Source organism: Zophobas morio, unplaced genomic scaffold (genome assembly GCF_036711695.1).
Source record: "Zophobas morio isolate AGI-343-1 ecotype UQ-CSIRO unplaced genomic scaffold, CSIRO_AGI_Zmor_V1 ptg000005l, whole genome shotgun sequence".
Lineage (NCBI taxonomy): Eukaryota > Metazoa > Arthropoda > Insecta > Coleoptera > Tenebrionidae > Zophobas > Zophobas morio.
Window position 1 is genome coordinate 4,520,094 of NW_026972110.1, and position 27,330 is coordinate 4,547,423.

General features: G+C 35.9%; 1 protein-coding gene across 2 annotated transcripts in view; it reads right to left on the reverse strand.

The window, feature by feature from the left end:
• Positions 1-27,330, reverse strand: part of LOC135146303 (T-box transcription factor TBX20-like) — a 96,755-nt gene that overhangs the window by 39,066 nt on the left and 30,359 nt on the right. The gene's annotated exons all lie outside the window — the stretch shown is intronic.

Below are 27,330 nucleotides of genomic sequence, written 5' to 3' on the forward strand. Positions count from 1 at the left end.
ACTTCACAAGTTAATAAGTTAATAAGTTATACAAATTGTTATCGCCACTTGCATGCAGGTGATTTTCCAAAACGATCTGTTAATTTTAGATTTTTTTTCTTTAACGCGAGATTCATTTAGAGAATGGGTAATTTCATATTTTCTCGAAGTTTCGTTACCCTTAACCTTAGAGTATGAAAAAGTGTGTATCGTTTCCGTCTTGTCTGTTGGCGATTTTACTTCACAGATAATTTCCGCAACTACTGAACTGATTGTTGTGAAAGGTTAGATTTATTTTAAAAATACATATAATGTAGTGTAGATGGTAGAACGCTAACTTAAATATGATTTCAACAAAAATTGGATGACGTATTTCAAAAGTTTTTTAAATAAATCCTATACATAAAGTAATTAATTAATGCAGCTGTATTTTGACCTTATCGATGCTTTTGGAAAATATCAAAATTAGGCAACGTCCACAAAGTTATAATTAATTTTTTGCGGGCAACAAATCAAATGAACATAATTTAAAGTATTATAAACTTATATTTTAAACTGTAGCTATAAATGCTTAAGTCCTAATAAAAAAAATAATTGCATAATCTCAAACTGATAAACCCCTCACTGAAATTTATAATGAGTTGCTCTTTTCGTGACCAAATTTTACAGTTTGCGTTAGAATCGACGAAACGAATTTTTTGCTAAAATACTAACACTAATTTGATGTTTAAAAATCGCTAAATATTTAATGAACAATTTTCTTCGAGATTCAAAGTTATTTCCACTTTATGTACCTATAGGCACACTTTTACTTTGTAGAATCCTTAAATCTGGACTGCGAGGTAAGTAGCTATTCCGGACCCAATTAAAATAATAAACTAATGTATATCAAAATTAAAAATTCAACCATTTTTGCCAGGTAACAAAAAAAAATTGCAGTAATCCAAAATTTCTAACGGTAGGCAGCAGCAGGGTAATAATTGTGTTTACAAATCTGCCACTAGATACATTTCTTCACTTAAATAGTTCATATTATTCTCAGTTAAAACTAACACAACACAATAAGTGCGTTATGTCATTATCATCATAATTTAATGATCTATCAACATTCGTTAGAAAATCTACGTTTCATTTTAAAGAAATATAGGTTTGCACCGCGAACTCCGAAGCCAGACATCGTCATATTTGCAATGTTCAAACTTCCCTCTTTAAGCTAGAAACAATGGCATTCACAGAATTCCAAGATTTCTAGCCGTTCTCAAGATAAGAGGCGCTGTATGTATACATATATCGTGGCTAAAAAATGCAATAAATTATGTTTTAACTTTAATGTCCTTATGTCTTCCCACGTTATGCTCTGATAAGAACGGTGCCTAAGAGATGTCGTAAATTGAACTGCTGCAACATAAAATTATTTTTGTAGGACCGCCACTGTAGTAGACCTTTTAATTACGCTTAATAATAACTGAAATAATGAGATAAATCATTTTAATGTACTTCTCATTTCTTTTCATTTTTTAACAAGAGCTGCAGAACTTTTGCACTGTCTTAGAAAATAATTTCTAGTTGTTACTTTATAATTGACTAGAGTTTTTTGATGCATGCATGTCATTGTAGCTAAAACTGCCAGAGTTCCTTAGATTGCAAGATGTATGAATTTAAAATTGACTATTCGAAACTGAGTTTTCTGTCAACATTATTGAACACTGATCCTGAGTTGCAGAGCCTACAGCCTGACATACATAACTAGTGCATATATTCATTTTTCTGATATACCTCCTTTATGCACAAAACTATACAAAATAGAAGGATTTTTCAAACACATATATAGAGTTTCTTAATAAACATTTAATTAATAACTTTTAAAATGTACTTTATAGATGGGATGAATAAATTACTTTTTTCTTCAAACGTCAGAAAAACATACCTTTGTATACCACCATACACATAATAAAAAACGCATTTCAATGCCTTGTCCATAAAAATACTTTTTCTGCCGCCTTTGTTTCTGCTATCAATAAATCGAGATTATCACGCATACCTGGTAAATGCTGGCAGTTATGTTAAAAGCAACTGCGCCGTATGGTAGAATTGATTGCAAACAGTGTTCATGGTGTGTAGTTCCTGATCGTCGAGTTGTGGGGTGGTATGATGTAGTGATACCGGGGATAGTGAGGTTATGTAAAAAGAAATGTGTTGCATTTTAAATTGATTGAGACGCTTGAAGAAAAAATAGTATGTTTTATTCGGAGTAAAAGTGCCTTTTCGTGCCTAGTCTGTATTGCCAACTCGCCACGAAAAGTAACACTTTTGCTACTATTAAAACAATATACTATTCTAGGCAACCATTGCACATCTAGTCGTATTACGTTCCCTTTTTTGTATTGAAATGTCAAAATTACTTTTTGGACTCGCTTGTCACTTTGTTGTACTCAGATGTCGAAAATTTAATTTTGGGTCCTTGGCTTCGTATTTTTGACCAACATTTTTTTAAGCCAAAAGCACGGTTCGCTATTGGAACTTCATATTTACTGAATATTGTTATGAAACATAACGGTACCAATTTTTTTCTTATTAGAGGAGCAAAGTAGCACTTTGGTTTTCATCAAATCTGCAGAATTTTTCCTCCAGCAACGAAAAATATTTTCTAACCTCAAAACCATTTACAGAACCAATAATTTTTTGTATGGTCGCCTAAAAATCTAGCCGATTTGGGAATATTTTCTGCCTCAACTGATTTGTAGGCCGAGGCGAAGCCGGTATCAAACTTCAGACCGGCTGAAAAAGTTCTTCTTTATTGCCACAATACACAAATACCTATCTAACTAATAACTAACAGAAAAAGCTCTATTAAAATAGTATATTGTTTTATAAGGAGCAAAAATGAGACTTTTCGTGGCGAATCTGTAGGTTTGACGGCCGAGCGCGCGAGGCCGGCAATTACAGATGAGCCACGAAAAGTCATTTTTCTCCGTATAAAACATGCTATTTTTTCTACAAACGTGAAACTGGATCCAATTTATTGGACATGAAAATGTTAAAATCTAAGAAATTGTGACAAAAATCACTTAGAACTGATTCTTATTAAAGCACTAATACGATAACTTGTATTCTAAGGTCTAAAAAATTCAGACACTTGATCATAAATCATAATCACCAAACAGGTAGGTACCTACCCCTCACTTTTTCTGCCGCTGATGACCGGCAGAAAAAATGCGAAAACAGCCTAGGCAGAAAAATTGGAGTCACTATACTCTATAACCTCGTGATTTTTTTCTTTCAATATCGATATAGTTTTTCACTTTGATGTGAAAATAGGTCAGTGGCAAATTTACTCACCAAAAGGCCTTTTCTTCTTGTTTAATATTCTAATTCCAGCTATTTAAAACAACCTTCACCTAAATATGCCACCTTTGAAATCTGTAGAGGACAAGTTCTAGCAATCAGAATACCTTTGATTCCATCACGTACTTCTACAAATACTATCATTTTACAGTATTTTAAATTAATGTTATTACGTCACTTTTTTTCACGATATTTTCTAATGATGTCTTGAGCAAAAAAAACATGACTGTAAAATGTTAATCATAGCAAAACTTTCAATGATTTCAGCAAATCATAAATTTTCTTATTTATTATTTTCATATTATTATAAGACTATTCTTGATTGCGCATGATTGGTTAATTAGATGACAGTTATAATTCGAATCTTCGACTCTGACGGACTGAATTGTGACAAATGACATATGACAGTTGTCTGTGATTGACATTGGCAGCACAAAACACTAGTAACAGTGAGAACATCAACATCAAAACATAAGACGGCCAGGCTTAAATTTCATTGGTTGCTTTAGCGGCAGCAAAAAATTTTTGCAGCCAAAGCAGAATTTTTTTTTCTGCCAAGGCAGTGAAGTGGGATTTTGTATTTATCAATTGAGGTATGCAATGACCCTTATTTCTGACGTTTGAAGAAAAAATGCATTAATTATATGGTAGTGCGATTTAAAAAAGTCAAGTTGCATCTCGAATATATATGAAGCAGAAAAAATTTTTTTTGTCGAAAAATTAGAACATAACTCCTTGTATCCCTATGCCTAATTTCAGGTAATTTGTCGAATTGGTTCCCAAGGTATTTAACCGTTTCCATACATTCTAGCGACCCTGTATAAATATAGAGACACAAATTTCCTTAACACTCTAGTTATACATAACACAAAGTGAAGAAATCGTCGTTCGTTTATTTTAAGCCAGTTTATGTTTCTACATGTGCAAATTGTCGTACGTGTACAACAAATCATATGCAATAGTTCTATGTATACTTTCTGCAGCTGAGAAGGTTTGAAAATCAAGTCAGTGTAGTTTAGATGCAATAGCACTAAAGAGTAACAAAGTATTTTTTTAGTACGACCGTCAAGGAAGTGCTTGTAAGGTACAATTTGCATCATACATTTGAATGATTTTTTTTTTAAGAAAGCTGACATGTTCTACAAATTTTAGCTGATTGTCTAAATATAAGCCAGAGCTTTTTACACAAGAAAATTAAGATAAGAAGTTGCCGCCCATTTTAACGTCGAAATTCTAAGCTATGCTGTAATTTAGTAGGGGTGCCAAAAGTTATAAATTTACATTAATCTGTGTTTATATGCAAAATAGTATATTATTAGCCAAGGTTGTGAAGACAATCATTCTAGATTCAGCGCAAATTAGAACCCGAGACTCGCAGCGTCGAGGGCTCTCAAGCGCGAGGTCTAGAATTGGCTTCACAAACGTAGTTAATATACTATTTTTTTGACTAGTAGAAACCGTAAGACCATAAATTGAAAAAAAATCTTCAGTTTTTTGACCCATAATGATTTTGTTTTGATTTCTCATTAAACTTACCTAAATCTTCAACACAAAGAAAACCGTCGCTGAATTAATCATATTATCTTCCACCGTATATCCTCAAGTAATGTTAGTAGCATTCATTTGTTAAGAAATAATTACATCAAGTATTTCATACATAACCTCAATCTTCTTTTTTAACCTTGGTAATAAAAGTTGAACTTTACTACCTCTAAACAAGTCGACAATTGCATACTTCATGGCTACTACTAAAAAAAAGTAATTTACTCACCATTGATGAGTACTACCTAAATCCTAGTTAAAACAATTTATAGAATAATCTATATTGTCTAAATGAAAGCCACTACACAGCTGAATGTCGTCAGCAAATAAGCTCAATGGAGTACGACTCTGGTTAAGTCAATTGTGTATATAGAAAATAAAACCAAGATGGAGCCTTGGGGAACACCAGAGAAGAGATGTAGAGGATCTGATTTATTATTGTCATATCCAACAATCTGTTGATGACCAATTAAGTAATTATAAAGCCAACATAATCAGGTACGAGTTACACCATAATAATTTAGTAATAGTAAGAAGTAATTCGATGTTTAAACTATCAAATGTTTTTGATATGTCATGTAAATTTAAAGGTGTAATTTTACCACTACAGAAACCATGTTAATTATACATATATCAGTTAAGACATACGATTGGCAGAACTAAAATTTTTACGAAAGCTTAACTGTGTGGACGGTAGAATGATACAGTAAATTATGTAACTCTCAGCGTTCAGGAAATGTCATCTCAGCAATTTTTAATGTGTTGCAGATTAAAATAATCGACCTTAGATCACGAAGATATTGTGGATGCAAAAATGTGCAAAATAAAGTACGATTTCGGTTGCAATACTTTGACGTTGTTATGCAACGGTTATTGTAATATTTTTATCCAAAAAGAACTAAAAAATATATTATATTAATTGAAAATGATAAAAATTCAATAATCAAACAAAGCTGAAAAAAAAATGAAAGTTTCCAAAAAAGCAAAGTCAATGATCATTAACACACTGTTTAAGAACGTCAATAACGGGCATTTCCCCCACGAACCTGTAAGACGGCTGCCATTCTCCAGGGTATCCCATGAAATAAATTGTTTATTTCTTCTTGTTGGATATTCTCTATTCCTTTAAAAGCATATTCTGAAGCTCATCTAAAGTGTGGGGTGCAGGTACACTCAATTAATATGCTGGTCAAGAAACAACATCACAAATAAATAAGCATATTAAAAACGTCGAAGCACTGTACTCAGAAAAATATTAGCTGGCCCGTTTTTCATGTCGGTGAGTGTATCCAAGGAAGTGCTGAGTATAAGGTCTTTTACCAGAAATACCACCAATGCCTACTGAGTTAGGTTTTAATTTAGGAACAAATTTAGAGATTAAAAATTTTATTATCATACTGCCTAAATATGTAGTCCCAAAAGATTATGACAATAAATTGTTGTATCTGAAGGATTCAACAAATAATTCCTTCTTCTTTTAGACGTTGTTAAGTTTAGTTGCGCCTGTCAATCAAGCATAGTATCCTATCTGAAAGTCAATCAACAAATTAATGCGACAGATGTGACTTGATGCCGGAAATAACAACTAATGCACAAGTAAAAATAAAACACATTTGCAGTATATCTAAATCTGTGATAAAAGTAAGGTCATCTTTTCATATTATGACCCTTAGCTGTTTTTATATGATGTTTCATTCTATTGCCTTCAACCACTGGTTTAATCATCTGTGTAGTCCATCTGTTGATTTAATACTCTTTCATATAATCGGAACTATTGAATATCTTTGTACCCACGTCGTTTTCTGCTAAACTTTATGAAAATTTCTCCATGTTTTGGCACTAATTAAATGTTTTCTGTTTGAGTGACAGACAATAATTATACAGTAATACTAAAACTGCGACACAGCAATTATTTCTCTGTTGGAAAATAATACGGCCAAATTCATTTACTATACCTTTTTTATATAAATAAGAAAACTACCAAATTGCTTACTAGTAAAATTTAATTTTTTTTTTAATCAATGCGTGACTCTTTGGGTTGATTTGACAAATGCTTAAATGTTAAGTTGTGTTGATACAAACCAATCACAATTACAAACATTAATGTAAACTATTTAACTTCGTTGTTAATTTTTCTATAAATTTAAGTTTCTGAGGGAGAAACTAGCTACATACTCAATACAAACTCCCTATTTGTTCCGTATATTAGAATTAAATAAATAATAAAATATAATACATTGTGTGTGTAATTTTCACATCTAGCCGGAGAATTCAAGTAGGAGGCGTGACGTAACACGGTGGGCATAGTCCGGGCTGTAACCGGAGCTGGCAAGTGCTGCCGTGTTGTAGACGTGTGGAACTGTGGACAGACCACACACCTCGAAACTAATAAACCATGTTCCCATTAGCACACACATATCACATGTTTACGACATCTAACTGGGCCAACACTGAAATGATATCTGCTTTCACAGACTTAACAAGCCTCCCCCAAAAAAAAGTCTCACACACGCAACAAATTTGCACAGGCCATTGAGTCTGAGTTGTCAGAAGAAAAATTAATGTTTCCAGAGGAGGATATAATAAAATCGAGCTGTGGCACTAATTTGTCTAAAAGTAGTGACGATAAAATGTTTAAAAAACATCGAAAAAAAAATATTTAAAATTTTCTCTTGAACTTGTGTCCGATTTGGTGCTTTCCTTATTCTAAGGTCGCAAGTTCAATATCAACCAAGGAAATTATATTCACAGTAAATCATAAAATACAGAAGAAAATCAAATAAAACAATAAAGACGAACTAATTATTACTATTGGTAAAATAAAATGCACAATGTGATATCTTAAATGTTCTGGACAATAAATTTAATAGAATTGTAGGAATGATCCATTGTTTATAGTTGGTTCAAGTTAGATAACTTCAAGAATGTGAAGAAAGACCAGTTTTACTTGAACTTATCATCACGTCTGTACTATTAATATTATTAGAAATAAGTTTTGAATTACGCCATATATATATATATAGATCGATCAATAGCAATCACGATGCTATGTTTTTCACTTTGTACAAGACAGTTGTGACAACAATAATCCAGCTGAAAATATGTCTGAAATGAAGAACGTGCTAGTATCACTTCAAAACCTGTTTGCAAATAAAAATAAAGGCTATTGGTTTTAGTTTGAACAAAGTATTAACGTGTTAATGAACGAGTTCATTTACATTTTTTGTTACTAAAAAGAACATAACTTTACTGTACTTAATTTTAATCCATATCGGACTATTTCTTAAAAAACCATTATAGCAGTCACTCTATGCTCTCTGTGACTTAAATAATTGCCGAGTAAAAATGAAACTCAACAAAGCTTAATGTTTGGGGTGCGGTAAGCAATTATTAATTTTTTAATTTAATGATTCTTTTGTTATTTTTCACTTACACTATAATCTCCCCTCCTAATTGCATAAGTACTTATTAAAATAAATGAGGTAATTTACTCGAGATTGATCTTTAACGTTAATTGGCATAAACTTTAACATCTGCTCACTATTTCAGGCCAGGTTATTTATAAATCCGAGACAGGGCTCAAACCAGGGCGTTGCAGATTTTTTCGATATTTCCACAGGGATGTTAATTTGAAATCGTAATCATGTATGGTTTTAATACAATCATTTATGAGATTATCAGACTGTGATAGTATGCAAATGTGTAAACAAACTTTGTAATCGCTTCATCTGCAAATTATTTTCTGCGGAAATGAAGACCATTTTTAAATGTCACGTCTGTGACTACAAAAGACCTGTAAACTTGGCCACACTGGTTCATGTAATTAATATTCGTCTCATTTACGATTTACCCTTGGTCTATTAATTAAATTATTTAAGTGATATCAGTAAAAAATACAAGGTGTAGTTTCGACTTACAAATGCACACCGTTGTACATTCACTCAATCTTATGGTGTCACCTGAGAACTTTGATAAAAATCAAGTTTCTTTCAATGGACTGCCCGCTGCGAGTTGTGAATGGAAATAAATGCCAGATAAGGGTTGTTTTACATTTATTTTACACCTGACAAGTCTTATTAGTGGTATTTTCAAAATTTATGTGCCCTCTGTTGGAAATGTACGAATATAACAAAAATAAACGTGATAAAGCACCCACACTGAATTAATGATACGAACATTTTACCACTGATTGCTAATATTTATCCAGCATAGTTTAGCAAATAAGGCAGCATATGTGTTTTATATAAGCAAAGTTTTCCAGCATGATGTGAATGCTAATAAATATGATGACGTGAACGAGTTGAAAATGAAACAGTTAGCGAGGTGACGGCGTGTCAAGTTCTGGCGACGGTAAGTTGACGGATAACGAGCAGTTCCTGTTGAAATTAGGAGCTGCTGCCGCCTTAATAAATGAAAATGTCTCGAGCAACTTCGTGGATGCACTTATCAAAGAATGGAGATAGGTTTATCAAAGTTTCATTGCGGTGCGAAACACAAGTTAGAAATTTTAATTACATATATACCACAATCATCAATGTATAACTTTTTAACTGAATTGGTTAGAATACAAACTAATGTCATTTTGGCGATTTTTAGATTTCCACTTAAGTGATTTGGTTAACTTTATAACAATATTAAACTTGAACACAAAATACTACAAACGATTCTAATTAATGGAAAACATCTTGATTTAGAATTGTTCTCAAGAGGTACTGCATACGTCGTTTTTACTCCAAGGGAAAATATTTTTTGAAAGATTATTATATCTAATATGAATATCAACATTTTTGCAAAGACATGTATATCAATTTGGATAGGTGCATGTTTTACACATTTTCGATATGATTTATTCAGCAAAATTTTGAGATGACGTCACAAATTTCTTAAGGGGGATAAATAGATCATTTTGATTACAAATTTACCATGTTTACGATAACTTTAAAACGTCTGCAAGATCGCTAAAACAAATTGACTCATTCATTAATTTTTTTGAGTCACCCTGTATAACCAATTCTAAAAACTATTAGTGGAATGATAAATCGCAAATACAGACTCATCATGTTTTGCACAGTTTCGATGGGAATTTTTGACAAAAGTTTGAATAACGATTTCACATCATCACAATAACCTTAAAACGTTTGCAAGATTTCAGAGTATTCAGTTTCAAAGTTAAATTGCAAAATGTTGTTATACAATTTTGATTTTTTTTCCAAAAATCTGGATGTCAAGGATGAAAACTCAAGACGGATTCATACACCACAAGTATCTTATTTTATAAAATTTAAAAAATTATACTTATTATTGGAAATTTTGGAAATGACTTGATCCCGTTGGTAATGGGGATGATCACCCAAATTTTGGTTAGCGTTTTACATATTTCTAATATACATACAAAATTTGACAATAATCAATCCAGTACTTTGGCGATTATATGTCAAATTAAATGGCGAACCGACGGCAGACAGACAGATAGAGTGACAGACAGACAAATGGAAACGGGAAACTTTTTTGTTCGTACTCTAGGGGTCATGAAAGGTCGAGAAAATATAACAGTAGAGAGTAGGCCGATGGACTCGATTACAATACTTCTTTAGCTTAAGCTCGAGAAGCAAAAATTAACTTATTGAACAGAAAGTGGATCGTAAAATTTTAATTCAACAGTTGTAAAAACAATTGTTGGATCAATGGCTTTCATAATAGATAAACACTTTTGAGGTTAGCATTTTATGTAAAAAATCTGTGAAATCAAGCATAAAATACTAACACACAACATATCAAATCATCCTGTAGTGTAGGTCATAACACTATCATGTCCGGACAAAATTACTTAAGAAAACTGTTTTCATTTAACCGAAATAATTAATAAAACGTCTGAACTTTGTACTTTACCAGCTAGTAATTTTCAGATATTTTTTGTTTTTTCTCAAGTAGGTATATCGGGTTTTGTGATATATTTTACCACTCCTACTTGAATTTTGTCCCAATGTATTTTTTACGTTAATTAATTTTCAACTACTAACTACATATGAAATTTAAGTGATCTGATGATTAAAACAGTCCATAATTTATTTTGTAAATATAATATTATATATGTTTAACATGTCTTTTGTAAAACTGGTTTTATGAACATGTGCGGTTCCTGTTGTAAACGAAATATACGGTGACTGAAAATAGCCTCTTAACATATTATAATATATTTTTAGATTTTCCTTTGCAACACAATAATATATTTTTTTAATTTTGTAAACGTCACGGTATTGTTTTAAGATATACATATCTCATTTTTGAATATGCCGGCAGACGACATTGACATATCACTTAAACAGCTGTCTAGACTATTGTTGTGTTTTCCTAACATGATGTAAGTTTCTATATTTTCTCTATGCTTGAGTTGTAAATAGTAATTCATTGCTTTCTTGTTAACAATCACAGCCATTTTATAAACATCTACTACTGTGGACTTCAAGTCAACACAATGTAACTACATTTTCATCATAACCCGACAAAATATAAATCAACGTTACAGCTCTATTTGTAATAAAATATAAAATTTGTATTTTGAAATTTTTAATATAGAAATGGATTCCCACAATTTCCTGGCTAAAATTTCAAGTTTTTTAATTCTGATATATAAATATCTTGAGTTCCAGGATATCTTTTCTTATTAGTTTTGGTCTATAAACTATATTCTCTATTTAAAAGTGATAACCTCAGCATATAAATAACTACTATGGCTTTTTCTATATTTACACACGCCATAAATCTGAAACAATATTAAAAAAAACCTTTGATGAATTAGTTTTAGACAGTGTTTTGTAAAACATTAAATGCATAACGGCAATATTTTTATGAGTGTGGTATTCATCCAATAAATTAAACAATCATAAATACCAGCTATAAAGCATTATGTAAACCTTTACTTTGTTCAGATAAATTAGTGCAGAGCTATTTGTTGTATAAAAGATAAAACAAATATTCCATCCAAAATTTGGCAGTTATTTTACTTACCACAGTGAGGCACACGAGAGGTGACCAGTGCCATTTCACTTAAAAAATAAATAGACAGGTAATTTGTGACGGGAAACACTGTTTCTATTGGTGCGATAATGAAGGTGTTATTAATTCCTGCGATACGAAAAGCAATATTTTCGATTACAAAATTAGGTACAAAACATCTATATTTCACAGCGATGGAATGTACTAATACGCTGTGCAAAGTATGCATGGAATGGCAATAATTTCTCGTGTTTGAGGCACGAGCTAAAGTTGAATCATAGGTGTTAATAAATAAATTTTAACTACATTTTTTCTACAATTGAGCCTGAGATTTTGGTAGTGTGTTTGTGTTTCAACATAAAGAGCAAATGAATTATTTTTCTACGCACTCCTAAAAAATACATTACAATTATTTTTCTTGTATATAACATTTAAGAGCGAAATCTTAAGATGTTAATACGTAAAGCAATTTTTTGGTTTCGAAACTTAAAGTGTGCCTCCACCAATTTCAGCGTGACGATTAGATCTACATAGTCACGTGTATTTTGATTTTGAAAATCATTATGAAATAGTTTCAGTAAATAATGCAACGACATCCGACTCACTGGCCAGGAAGTTAACATAAAATTCGTGAACTTTATAGTATTTAAATTAGCATTAAATGGGCTTTAAATTCCGTTCAATGATACGCTAAAATACGTCACTCGAACACCTTTTAGATAACACGAAAACTCAAAACCAGTGATCATATCCGCGTAATTGATCCATAGACGCACCGCTATATATCGCAGGACGTCAAGGTCGGACGTTTACATGAACAATAACTTCACGTTCGAGAATTATTTTAGGTGTTAAATAGTCGTTAAATGTAGAAAAAGAAATTTAAATATGGCTGAATGTACTATAATTAGTACTGATACCGGAGTTTTTTTTTTTGCAAAGTTAATATAAAACGTTTAAATCGGGGTTTCTATTATATTCAGTAGTCTGCGTTTGTTGCTAAACGATTTCCAAATTCCCTGAGAATACTTTTCAATCGATTAACCGTAATTTTCCTAAAACTTCGTTCAACTTAAAAGCTTCACTTTCTGAGTAAACAAACATTTTTAACAAATGTTCAGAAAGTTCATGGACAAAATTCAAATCGTAATCGTTTTGTATGTTACGTTTTACAACAATTTGCATGCACTATGTAGGTAATACTGCGGGCATCATCATTTAATAAAGATATAAATTATTAAAATATTTGAAATAAAAGTCACACGCTTCTAATCCTGTGCTCCATCGCGTTATTACGGGAGCTAGTGGAAGATGTTTTTCGTTAAGACTTTCTTGCTATAGGGAAACTCCTAAGGAGCTTTTCAAAAAGTTAATTTCGAACAAATTCAGCAATACGATGCAGAGTGCATGTGCAACACGTGTGACATGTAACATAGTAGGGTATCGACTTTTTAACAGTTTAACAGCCTTTAACATGTATAACAAATAAAAGGATTTTCGTTTTGTCAATATATTCAATGCTTGTTTGGACAACACTAGCTATGGTGGCAGCATTAACTTCTTGAATAATTTTAGTGGCGATTACAGAAGGTTTTGTCGATTTATAAACCGTAGATCTTCGATTAACACATTGACAATACATCTCGAACTGTTTAAATCGTTTAAATACACAAAGTAGATTCATATGGTATCTCTTAATGTACATTTCAAAAAATTGCTGCAATTTTAAATTATTAATTTCGAAGGTGTGTACCTGTGCAAGGGAACAAATTTCTTTTGTGTCTATGAAGTCAAATGCGGCTCAACGTCTACTTTTTGTGAAGATTTATGTCCATCTATCCATGTTTGCATTCTGTGTTTATGGATTTTGTCATCCACACCGAAACGAAATGTAGATTCTTGACAAGTCACAATACAACTAAGACTGTACGCATTATATCAGAGGATTAAAACACTGCAAAAAATTCAACAATTAAAAGTAAAGTTCTTCAATAAAACTTTCAAGAGCAGTGGTGCTGCTAAATTCGGTCTTGTTTCTTGAAACGTATTATATATTTTCAACACGTTTCTTTGCTATCCACAAATGTCATTGTGTAATATCATTTCTGAGATTAGGTGTTTATCAATCATGAAGCTGGGACAGAACGATGAACATCCAAATCAACCAAACAGGAAGTGAGTTGTGTGTTTTTTTAACAACGACAAGGAAATTTCCCTATAAGCGGTAAGATGGTTGGTCAAAAAGTAGTAAGGCGAAGTCAAAATTCAAATTTTACTGCAAGCGATGGTTGCCTTCAACGATTTCATAAACCCACTATGGAATTCAACTTTTGAGAATCGTTTGAGAAAAAACTGTCTAGCCATCAGAATTGGTAGATCGTTTTCAAAAGAATTTTCATAGAATTATTCTGGAATTCGACGTAAACAAATGCCAAATGTATAACTTGGACAAAAATTGAATATTTTCTAAGTTTCTTCCATTTGAAAGATACATTGCTGTTTAAGAGGCAACAGCAAAATGAGTAAAGTTGCAAAATGAAGATTGTCGCTTTTGGGCTGTACGAATGCCACAATATCACATGCACCCAAACATTTGTGTGTAACATCGGTCTTGAACACCATACAAGACAAATAAAAAAGAGTAAAGGGCCTAAAAGTATATATGGTTGTGTTGAGGTCCTCAAATTAAGTATAACTGGTTGCATACGTTCGCTTTGTCTAACATTTTCAGGTTTTAACTTTAACTTTTTCGTTTCACTTTTTAGGTTTTGTTTCGATTTTTGTTTTTGGCGCCAGCCGACATAGGGCGGCTGAAGCTACACCTGTTACCCATCCCATTTAAGCGGGTTGGTGCTATAAGCCACAGGGGGTGTCATTCTGCATCCCTGGGTGCCGAATCACTCAAATCTCTTTCTTTATTATTTCCCAAAGTACCGTTGTACTGTCTTGGGGATAATCTTCCCTTCCTTTCTGCTCTTTGTCGGCACCCCAAACAGTGCAATCCTTCTTCTATCTTTCCATTCTTACTTCACTATCACTTTCTCTTCTCGCTTATTCTCCTCATTCTAATTCTTTTGCGACTCGTACCAACAACATCTCATCAAGTACGATAACTGTAAGCCTACGGGAACCTAAAATATCGGTACGATTTCCGGATGTAAACAATCCTCCATCTTAATGTCAAACAGAGATACACGCGTACGGCTCCAATTAAAAGTCAACCTTAAGTACTGATTTATTAAGATCCCTTATGACCGGGTCAGAAGTTTTCCAAAGAGAGGGAGGTTTAGTGAAGTCTTCCATTTTTAGGGATTGGGTCGAGGTGATCCGGCGAGTGAAGTCTTGTTGTGAGGATCAGGAGGTGTCCTGAAATTTTAGTGCCCAATACCGTTGTCTATCGTTTTTCGTATCGTTTAAGGTTGTATTACTCAACCTATTATCGTTGTTGAACCTGCTAACTCTAGAGAATATCGCTTCCCGAACAACTCCAGATCGCTGCTATCAACTTCCCGGGGCAGATCGCAGTTGCTTCTCCTGTGAAATCGTTGCCAGCCCACCAGCTGCAGATGTCCTTGGGTCTACAACCAGCTAAGTTCTTTATCGTTCTTATTGCCTTTGAAATATCGTAAAATTTGACTTTCGCTTTAGTTAAGATTTATAATCTCTTTGTGTACAATAATTAGTAGTTAGATAAGTTTCTTACGCCTTGAAACGCCAATCAGTGGTCAAAATGGTATTTAATAACATATTTAAGGACCGTCATGTTACAGCGTCACGTGTCAGCGCTATTTTGTAGATTCGTTATATTATAATTCCATATTATTCCTCCGTATTGTAATTTTCCATGTTAATTTTTTTACGGCCTCAATATCTTTAGGCTTATCGCTATCGCTTACTATCACATTAATACGAATTTTTTTTGTATGCTTTCAACTCTTCAAATTTCACGTAGAATTTACACTTTATTTTTGTATTATATCCATCTAACTTAGAAGGTTAATTTAGTTGTTAAAAAAATAGAATATCTTAGTTCAGTTAATTTAAGGTAGCTAACTTTATTAATCTAATTCTCTAATTGTAAATTTTTATATACAAATTAATGGCACCTGCCAACGGGAACCTGTTCTAAATTTTGTTATATAAACATTTGGCTACTTTTCATTAAACTTAATTAATCAAAATAACCGAATTTAATTTGACCCTCTCCCAGTGCACAGAGTGATAATAATAAAAAAGAGACTTCCAGTAACTTAAGTGCGGCGTAACACGGCGCAGGTAAGTTACTTGGCCCCCAAATAATAGATATATGTATTTTTGAATCGATCACCCTACTCACCAATAACTAACTGAGCTGCCAGTGTTACGATGTGAACAGTTCTCGTTTTTTTGTGTTCACATTATAGAGCTTCTACTGTAACAAAGTGTTTAAGTTCGATTGTTTTTCTACAGTATTATTTTTATAACACAATGATCATAGCCCAAGCATTAACCCTATGTTTAAAAAAAAAGTCAAAATAATACTTGGACATACATAACTACTTACAATAATGCACTGCATAAAATAAACCACTACTACATAAGATTTACACTCATATATAGCATAACAATCATTGTAATATTAGCGTCATCCTAATTGTGGTCTTGCCAGAATAATATGTAATATATTTATTGTCATTATAACTGATGTGTATGTGTCAAACGTTGAAATGACAACCCGACAAGCATGATTAAAATTACAAGTAGATGGAAATTAAATTTTTGATTGCTTTTAAGAACATACCATAGCTGCTAGTAGTCTTGATTTTTTTTTTTTAAACACATTAAAAGAGAATAAAATGGATTTACAAGAAATGTATATGCTACAAAAGAAAAAATGTATAGTCGTGCATATTTATTACAAAAAATATATGCAACGATATTTGTGTCTTAACTACTTTCACCTTTGAAGCACAACCAAAAATGGATACCTAATGTACACACCAGCGAGCATTTTTTCAGCAGATATATTTTATTACATATGTAAATGAAAAGCACGATTTACTGATGTCTGATGCATACTCATTTGCAAACTTTTATATTTTCTATTTTATTATATTTTATTTTAGGTAATTGTGTACTTGTCGCACGTATTTTAAATTTCTTGTATGTTTAAATGGGTACTATAAACGACATTATTACAATGAATATTTATAACATAATAATAATTATTTCAGTTGACATCGTCAGGTTCTTATAGAGGAAAAATAAATAAATTTTGATTAAGTCCTGTAATCTCAAGTTTAATGGTCCTGGTTTTCTGTAATAAGTATATAACAAGTCTATTGTATAATCTCCACAATAAACTGTAAACTTTAATGATCCATACTTTTTTAGGTCAGTACGTGTTACATTAAAAATAAAGATAAATAATTATTTACCATTGATAGAAGTGATGCCGATTAATTTAAAAATACTAGTGCAGCTGTAATGTAAACTAAAATTGTTTAATATGTCGTATGATCAACATAGTTTATGATAAAATAATAATTAATGCCTGAGAAAACAAGCGAATTAGATCTAATACAAATTCCTGACTAATGTAATAAATATGAAGTTAAGTAAATATTTTAGATTTGACAAGAAAGTCGAAACAAAATTTTTTGTTTAATAAAGTGCGTTCTGTGGGCAATAATAAATGCAAATTGAGAATAATATTACCACGAAATAAAATATTAGTACATCTTTTTAATCATTTCTCTACATTAATTTTCTCTTTGTCGACAAAACATTCAACGAATTGGAGAAGTGAACTGTAAACCAAAAATATTTGTTGGTTTCTGAATTCAACTGTGGTTCTTTTTTATGTTGGCTGGGTTTCTTATCAAAATTAAAATAAACCTCTTCACATTTATTACATTAATTTGGAATTTGAAATTGCTGCAACAGTAGCCTTCTAGCCTACGATTCATTTCAGTTCTTAATTCAAGCATTGTGGTTAGTGACTGATCATAAATGATATGGATTATTTTTTAATGTAAGTATTACTAAACCAAACATAATCTCACCGCTATCAAGTATTATTAGTCAGTCCATCATTACACGTCGTTAGGTAATATACCAAACTTTTAGTTCGGTACATTGTTTTAGTCAAAACCACGAATGAAAACCAACTTTATAGATACGAAATTGAAGATCTGTAAAATGGGAGTAAAGACAGTCTGAAAACAGTACGATTGTTCCACATTTAACAACGGGATATATCGAAAAAGCAACATTACATGTACCTACTTATATTTGAGAATCTGTTCATTTCTGAGGTATGATTTCAGAAAAATGTTTTTTAATCAACCGAAAACAAATCTTCAAAAAGCCGTGGCTGCTTTTGAGTGCGTTTTTATTGCACTCTCGGTATAAAATTTGTTTTTGTATAAAATATAAGTAAGTATAACTTGTTTAACTAAAAATGTTTTTAATAAAAGCTCAACTCTGTCATTGGAAAAGTATTATTATATTATGTTAAGTTAAACATTTAACATAAAATAACTCCATAAAAATACTGGAATATTATCATGAGCACGTGAAACACTTTTTAAAACAATCTCGGACACAATTACACACTTCCGTCACCAAAAAGTTAATGTTCATGATTAACAATTAAGAAAATTCATTGTTTCAAGCACATGAGTTATTCTTTGTTAAGCAACATCTCTCAATATTGTTACGATTGACGGACGAATAATAAATCGGGTGTTGGTAAAACTCAAAAAATTTATTTCTTCAGGTCGAATTACAACACTATCTATTGCGACGAATATGTACAGAAATTATTCCGGCGCTCTCGACTGTCTTCACTGGATGAATGAATCCATTACCTACGGTCGCCTCTATTTAAACTCATATTCTTTGATCGAGATCCTTCACGAACATCCATCGCGACTCCGCTTCGCGATTCCCCTGGACGCTGCTTCGAGACGGCTCCAGATCTGTCTTTATGCGCCCGCCTCTCGGCCGTCAACAGCGATGATTCACCCATCAGCGCCGTGCGTACGTCCAGAAGGCTCTCGACCGCCATAGGCGTCGTACTGGGGCGGCGTAAGGGTGTATTTCGTAACACTGCCCCCCTCTTCAAATCCGATCGTCCCGATCGGAAGCGTCTTCGTTGTTTCCTTCGTACCGTTTTAGTCGATCGAGATGAACGATCTTCATCCTCGTCTTTGGTCCACGTTGGATCCGATAAACTACGTCATTTATTCTAGTGACGATAGTGTATGGACCTTCCCAGTCAGGAGCCAGTTTTGGGCAACGTCCCTTCTTCCGTCGGGGGTTATACAGCCACACTAAGTCATCTTCCTGGAATCCGCCACAGTTGGCCTTCACATCATAACGGGTCTTCATTCGGTCACTGGCAATCTTGATCCGGCCCCTCACTAGTTCATGCACGTTGACCAACTTCTCTTTCAGTTCGTCCACGTAGTCACGTACTTCCATTGGTTCTTCGGATGGCAATCCAAAGACTAGGTCACAGGGCAGCCGCAGTTCCTTCCCAAATACAACGTGAGCAGGTGTTTGGCCCGTGGTGTCGTGGATAGCTGCGCGGTAGGCCAGCAGGAATAGTGGAAGGTGCTGGTCCCAATCCCTTTGGTGCTCTTCTACCACTTTCGAAAGGTGTTGCTCCATAGTCCGATTGAACCTTTCCACCATGCCGTCGGACTGTGGGTGTAGTGGCGTTGTCCTTGTCTTACGTATTCCCAGTAGCTGCATCACTCTTTGGAAGACGTTGGATTCGAAATTGCGTCCCTGGTCTGAGTGAAGTTCCAAGGGGACGCCAAACCTACTGATCCAATTGTCAACCAGTACTTTCGCGACCGTGACGGCTTCCTGATTTGGAATGGCATAGGCATCTGGCCACTTGCTGAAGTAGTCGCTAGCCACCAGGATAAACTTGTTGCCGTCGTTTGTTACAGGGAACGGACCGGCCACATCGATGGCGATTCTTTCGAAAGGTGCCCCAACATTATATTTCTTCATCTTTCCCCTCGCCCTGGTATGAGGACCTTGGCTGGCCGCACACGTCGTACATTTGCGACACCAACTTTCGACATCGTCACGATGACCTACCCAATAAAACCTCTCCCGGATTTTCGACAAAGTTTTGTTCACTCCGAAGTGGGCTCCAGATGTTCCGGCATGAACTTCCTCTAAGACCTTGGAAACCTTTACCTTGGGGAGGACCAGCATCGTCTTAGAGGTACGCCCATCAGGACTCTCCCACTTTCGCTTCAAGAGCCCATTTTCCATGACCAAGGAATCCCATTGGGCCCATAATGCCTTCAAACTGGGGGATTGGTCGGACAATTCTGCCCAGCCGGGTCGTTCGACTCCTTCCTCCTTCCACTTTAGTATTGGTCCGATTATGTCGTCTGCTTCTTGCTCACGCTTTAACCGCGCCGTTGTCCATTCTTCATCTTGCTCAAAAATCGTCCGACGAACGGGCAGGTTCCCTTCTTCCGCGTCGATCCTGTCGCAGTGCTTGCACTCTCCACACGGACGCCTTGACAAAGCGTCAGCGTTGTTGTGAAGTCGACCCGCTCGGTGTTTGATCCTAAAGTGGTACTGCTGTAGTCGTTCCAGCCAACGCGCTACTTGGCCCTCGGGATTCTTTATCCGCAGTAGCCACGAGAGGGCAGCGTGGTCGGTCCTGATCAGAAACTCCTGTCCGTATAGATACTTGTGGAAGTGGTTGACGGCTTTGACAATGGCTAGTAGTTCCTTCCTTGTGGCACAGTAATTTCTCTCTGGTTTGGAATGTAATTTGCTAAAATATTCGATAACCCTTTCCTCCCCATCTTGTATCTGCGACAATACGGCCCCAATTCCCGAGTTACTCGCATCGGTATCGAGGACGAACATTCCTTTGTCCCTGGGGTAAGCCAAAATGGGCTGGTGCACAAAGCCGTCTTCAGTCTCTTAAAGGCCATCTCACATGTACTGCTCCACTTGAAAGTCGCCTTCTGCTCCGTCAGTTGGTGTAACGGTGCTGCGATGTCGGCATACCCTTCTACAAATCGTCGGTAATATGTGCAGAGTCCCAAGAAGCTTCGTAGTTCATGCTTGTCTCTTGGTATGGGCCAATCCCGGATAGCAAGAACTTTCGTCGGGTTGGTTTCTATTCCTTTCTCCGACACGATATGGCCCAGGAATTCGACTCTTTTCTGGAAGAGCGAGCATTTCTTGGGATTTAGTTTCAAACGAGCCTTCTCCATTCGTTCTAGCACCTCCTCGAGATTCTTCAGATGGTCGTCAAACGTTTTGCCCATAATCATGACGTCGTCGAGGTATACCAGACAGGTCTTCCATGTCAATCCTTTCAGCACCATCTCCATCAGCCGCTCGAATGTTGCTGGCGCATTACATAATCCGAAGGGCATAACGGTGAAGTGATAGAGGCCACTTCCGGTGGAGAACGCAGTCTTTTCTTTGTCGTCCGGGTGCAAACCTACTTGCCAGTAGCCACTCTTCAAGTCCAAGGTCGAAAACCACGCCGAGCCGGATAAGGTCGTCAAGGTATCGTCTATTCGAGGAAGGGGGTAACTGTCTTTCTTCGTGACGTCGTTCAGTTTCCTGTAATCGACGCAAAATCGGGTAGTCCCGTCCTTCTTGGTAACCAAGACTACTGGAGATGACCACGCGCTGTTGGATTCTTCAATTACCCCATCTCTCAACATGTTGTCCACGAGTCTTGTAGCTTCTTCTTGTTTGGCTAGGGGTAGTCTTCGAGGAGCCTGACGGATCGGTTGCGTGTCACCAGTGTTTATTCGGTGTTCTACGATGTTGGTCTTCCCGAATGGTTCCTCCTCTGAGGCGAAGACATTACGGTGCCTACGAATGAGTCCTTTGGCCAGTTTTCTCTCACGAGCAGACAGCTGGTCCCAGTTGACCTCCAAGCCTTTGGTATCCCCTTCCTTAGACTCATTCTCAACGTCTTCTTCCTCGCAGTTCAATACTCGGGCGACTGGCTCACACATTCCGATAATCTCCCCTTTTCTAATATTGACTGCATTGGGAAACACGTTTGCCACACGTAAGGGTATGTCACGATCGGTTTTGACTAGGGTGCTCGCGATCAGGAGCTTGTGGGTCGAGTCATGTGCCGGCTGCACCATCCCCAAACTGTATCCGGGGTTCGTCTCTACTCTGGCGGGGACGATGACTTCTGCATTACCATCTACCTTCGTTGTCTGACAGACCACTAGTCTGACCGTTGCAGCTTCCACATTCGGACGTCCCAACACAAATTCTTCGGCTCCGAAACGCAGAATTTTCTGTTCTGGGTCGATCATTAAACCATACCGGCTGATTAGGTCCATACCCAGAATGAAATCGTCAGCGATTTCCGCCACCAGAACTTCATGCTTTATTCGGAGTCGACCGAGCTCTACATTCACCACCGCTGTACCCAGAACCGGTGTTGTTTCTCCCGTGACCGTCTTCACATTCGTGGCGGTACGTACTGATTTAATTTGGCAATTTTGTAACCTGGATCTGCGTGCAAGGGACACTTCGGCTCCTGTGTCGATGATGATCTTCGATTCCCGTCCATTGATTTTTCCGCTGATTGTCGGACTGTCGACGCTCCCCGCGATACTTCTAACCATTACAGTTGTTGGGGCTTCTCTTTTAGCAGCCAGTACGCGCCCCGAGATACCGACTGCCTTTAGTTTTCCTGCTCCTGATGTAGAGGAGGTCGCGGCTGCGATCTCCTCATCGGCGCTGGCGATCTAACACGGCAATCCCTCCTAACATGCCCTTGACGCCCACACCTGTAACATTCTAGGCGCCCTCCATGTTGTCTAGAACTGCCCGTCTTGATTTCGGCAATTATTTCGCGGGCGAGTTTCTCAAAGTTCTCGCTCATTTTGTCGAGACTCTCTTGAATAGGGTTTACTTCGCCCTCAACCCCAATGCCTCGTATCTTAACGTTGGAACGAGGTGAGCTGTTGTATGCGGCGTCCACTTCTAACGCTCGAATCAGCGCCTCGGATGGTTTCTTGAACCCGGAGATTTGCAGGACTCTTCTTACCTCACTATCTCTTACGCCGTTTACGAAGGTTTCTGCTGCCAGTCTGTCTTGGAAGTCTTGCGGAGCTTCAGGATAGGCGAGGTGTACCAAACGTTTAACATCAGCCGCAAACTCCTGAAGAGATTCACTACTCTTCTGAATCCTAGATTTAAGCTGCGCTACGAAAACTTGCCGGAGGTGTTCATCTCCAAATCTGAGTTCGAGGGCGGTCGTCAAAGCGGTATAGTCCTTCTGGTTCTCTTCTGATAATGTCTGTAGAATCTCCAGGGCCGCACCTCGTAGTGCTACTACCAAAGCGGTCGCTTTCTGTTGGTCATTCCAGCTATTCGACAAGGCCGCAGCTTCAAATTGCTTCTTATAAGTAGTCCACGACGTCTGCCCATCGAAAATAGGGGGTTGAACTCTCACCGGACTGAATTCTGCAGGGGTCGCAATTGTAGGTCGTGGTGTTTGCAACCTTTCTTCGAGCTCCTTGATCTTGTTTTCCATTTCATTTCTCATCTCGTCCACTTCATTTCGCACGACTTGGAGGATTTCGCTTCGGCTGTTCAAAAGTGTAGTTTGCATAGCTTTTAAATTTTCTTCCATTATTCTTTGATTTTCTTCCATTATTCTGCGATCTTCTTTTCTATTTTCTTCCATTATTCTTCGATCTTCTTTTCTACTTTCTTCCATTATTCTTTGATTTTCGCTCAACATTTTCATCATTTTTGTCAGTTGTTCCTCCATGTTGGCTGTTTGCGCTCTTGTGGTAGTCGGCATAAAATTTTTCTTCTAGAAACTTCTAGAGCCTTGGCAGATGTCAATTCTCGAAGCCAATGTCAGGTGATGAAAGTCTAATTCCGTTATTCCACTCTTACCGCGGGAGAGAATTTTCTCGAAAGTTCACTTTGTTCCGGTCTCCCCTAGTAGCACCAACCAAATTCGAATCCCGATTTATTTCACAATTAATCCCACTTCTGACACCAGTGTTACGATTGACGGACGAATAATAAATCGGGTGTTGGTAAAACTCAAAAAATTTATTTCTTCAGGTCGAATTACAACACTATCTATTGCGACGAATATGTACAGAAATTATTCCGGCGCTCTCGACTGTCTTCACTGGATGAATGAATCCATTACCTACGGTCGCCTCTATTTAAACTCATATTCTTTGATCGAGATCCTTCACGAACATCCATCGCGACTCCGCTTCGCGATTCCCCTGGACGCTGCTTCGAGACGGCTCCAGATCTGTCTTTATGCGCCCGCCTCTCGGCCGTCAACAGCGATGATTCACCCATCAGCGCCGTGCGTACGTCCAGAAGGCTCTCGACCGCCATAGGCGTCGTACTGGGGCGGCGTAAGGGTGTATTTCGTAACAATATGAAAGCATGATATACCTGTCAGCAATATTTTCCGTAAGATATTGCAGCTGCCATTAAACTTGAAAGCCTACAACACTTACCGACAAAACAACGTAGCCTCACATGCACATTGCAATATACATATTTAATTACAACTCTACGTTTTAACATACCTAATGATGCTTTCATAATCATATTTACAGAAATACTCATCTATTAAATATTTAACAGTTACAACTCAAAACAACGTTAGATTCTTTTCGACTGCTTACGAAATCAGTTATTCACGATCTTTTGAAATTCTTTTATTTTGTGTAAATTTTATGTAATTAAGCTGGTGACAACGGACGAGCAGCAAATTACCGTTTAAAAAGATAAAACATTTTAATTTTAACAAGTATTGACTTTTAAAAATCATCCCTGCTATATAAATTTGTTAATAGCTACCATCACTAAACAAATGAAATTTCACAGAACTAAACTACCGGTAGATACTCGTAAAATTACAATGTATTACAGTATAGCCAAAAAACTATGCTTTGAAGTAGTTTGTAATGTAACAAGGGACATCTGTTCTAAATTTTCAAATTGCAGGTATTATGTCTTGAACATAAACATTTCCCCCCCTTTTATCATTCCATGTGTCAAGTTTCAGAGCACTTGAGTGATAAAGTAAGAAAAGAAATAGACACAATTTGCAGACACCTATAATAGTTTCATAAATATTTGAAATATTTTCCATTTTAAGAGATCGTATTTCTAGATATGTTGCCTATTATTATTTTTGCATTTTCCATTGAAATGAGTTATAGTTTGATATACGGAACCAGTGAGTGCTGGAAGAATAAACAATTCGTCATACCATGTATAAATTTCTAGTTAATCTTACCACAAAAAAATGCAATTATTGGGAACGGGGATGCCGACTTGAATTTTGCTGGGGCAGCAAGAAGAATTTGGTTGCATCTAGGAAGAGTACGAGCTAACACCAAAGTGGAAGACGTCGACAAGTTTCTTAAAAATAAATGTCCAAATAAGGAATTTATTATCGAGTCATTATCACATGATACGCAGAGGAATGGGTCGTTTAAAATTGGGGCCGACATGGATCTCAAAGATATTCTGTATTCAGCTAACTTCTGGCCAGTGGGGATGTCTATCAGCCGATTCAATTTTTTTCGGAACAAACATCAACCCCAAACCATTTCAAACAACTAATTTCAATACGGAAAGGGGCCTGTTAAGTATGATTGAGCGTAGTCTGCTCTCAATTTTTCACATCAACATCCAGTGCCTCACCAATAAAATCGACGAAGTTACATTATTTTGTGAAAAATTTAAATTTCAAATTTTGTGTTTTTCAGAACATTGGATTGTAAATAGGGATATACTCAAGATGATAACCTTTAGTGAGTACCAACTAATATCGTTTTATTGTAGAAAAGTAAGATTGCATGGAGGAGTTTCCATATATGTTCATAAAAGCTTAACTTGCATACCCATCTGTTTAGATCCATACTGTGTCGAAATGCATGCAGAGTTCTGTGGGGTCGAGGTCCCTCGAGCTAAAACAATTATTATCACAGTTTATAGACCATCAACTTCACGTCATTTTCAAATACTCTTAGACAAACTTGAAGAAATACTAAGTTCATTAGCTACAAGAACTAATTATTTAGTTCTGATTGGTGATTTCAATAAGGACATTCTAATTAAATCGGCCGAAATTCACGCCTTACTTGATCTTGCCGAATCATTTGGACTAAAAGCTAAAATAATGGATCCTACTAGAGTTTCTAAATGGACAGCAACCGCCGTTGACAATATTATCACCGATTTGAGTGATGATTCGTGCTCGTTTGGAATATTGGAACCAGGATTATCTGATCACAGTGGTCAATATATTTGTCTTCACGCAGTCAGTAATATCGTCCGTAACAATTATTATTTTAGCAGACCAGTAAATGATATGGGTCTAAGCGAATTACGTGATCATCTCATATCCGTGGATTGGTTATCTATGCAAACCAATTGTGATGTTAACACTTTTGCTACATACCTAGTTACAACATATCAGCGATTGATCAAACTCTGTTTTCCGCTAAAAAAACGTATCATATCCAACAAATGTACCATCAGCTGGTTTAACGACGACTTGCGACGTATGAGGGATTCAATTGCTGCGATCAAAATAATTTCTGACTGTACCCAAGACCTTAGTGATAAAAAAGCGTACCAACAAGCAAGATCCCTTTATAAAAAATCCATAATGAATGCTAAACAAAACGCATACAGCTCGTACATTGCTCAGTCTGATAATATTCCCAAAGACAGCTGGCGATTTATCAACTGCTTGCGAAATAAAAATAAAAATAACTCCAGTCAGAAAAACACAAAATTTGACGCTAATGAATTTAACAGTTATTTTTCCAATATAGCTGATGAAATTCTAAAAGGGATCGACAAAACTGACGTACGTACACCGGATATTTTGTTGAATACCATGCCTAAAATTTGTAATAATTTTTTCTTAGAGCCTACATGTGATAACGAAATTTCAAATATTATCAACAACCTAAAGAACTCCAACTGCACCGACATATACGGTATCAATTCTAAAATTCTAAAAGAGACCGTGAGTTTAATATTAACGCCTCTGACTAACTTTTTTAACGAATGTCTTGGAAGTGGGGTGTTTCCTGACAGCTTGAAATTTAGCAAAATTATACCTATCCAGAAAAAGGGCGATGCGGCTCTGCTTGACAATTATAGACCCATTAGCATTATCCCAATCTTTGGCAAAGTTTTAGAAATACTAATTAAATCACGACTGACCAAATATTTTGAGAAATTTCGCGTAATCAACGAAGCACAATTTGGCTTCAGATCAGGCAAAGCAACAACGCAGGCCTTATTACGAGTTATGGAACTTGTAGTCGACGGTTTAGAAAATAGTGAAATTAATATGGTCACACTTTGCGATCTAAGCAAAGCCTTTGACTGTGTCAGTCATACCACGCTAATGACAAAACTGGAATTCTATGGTGTTAGAGGCATTCC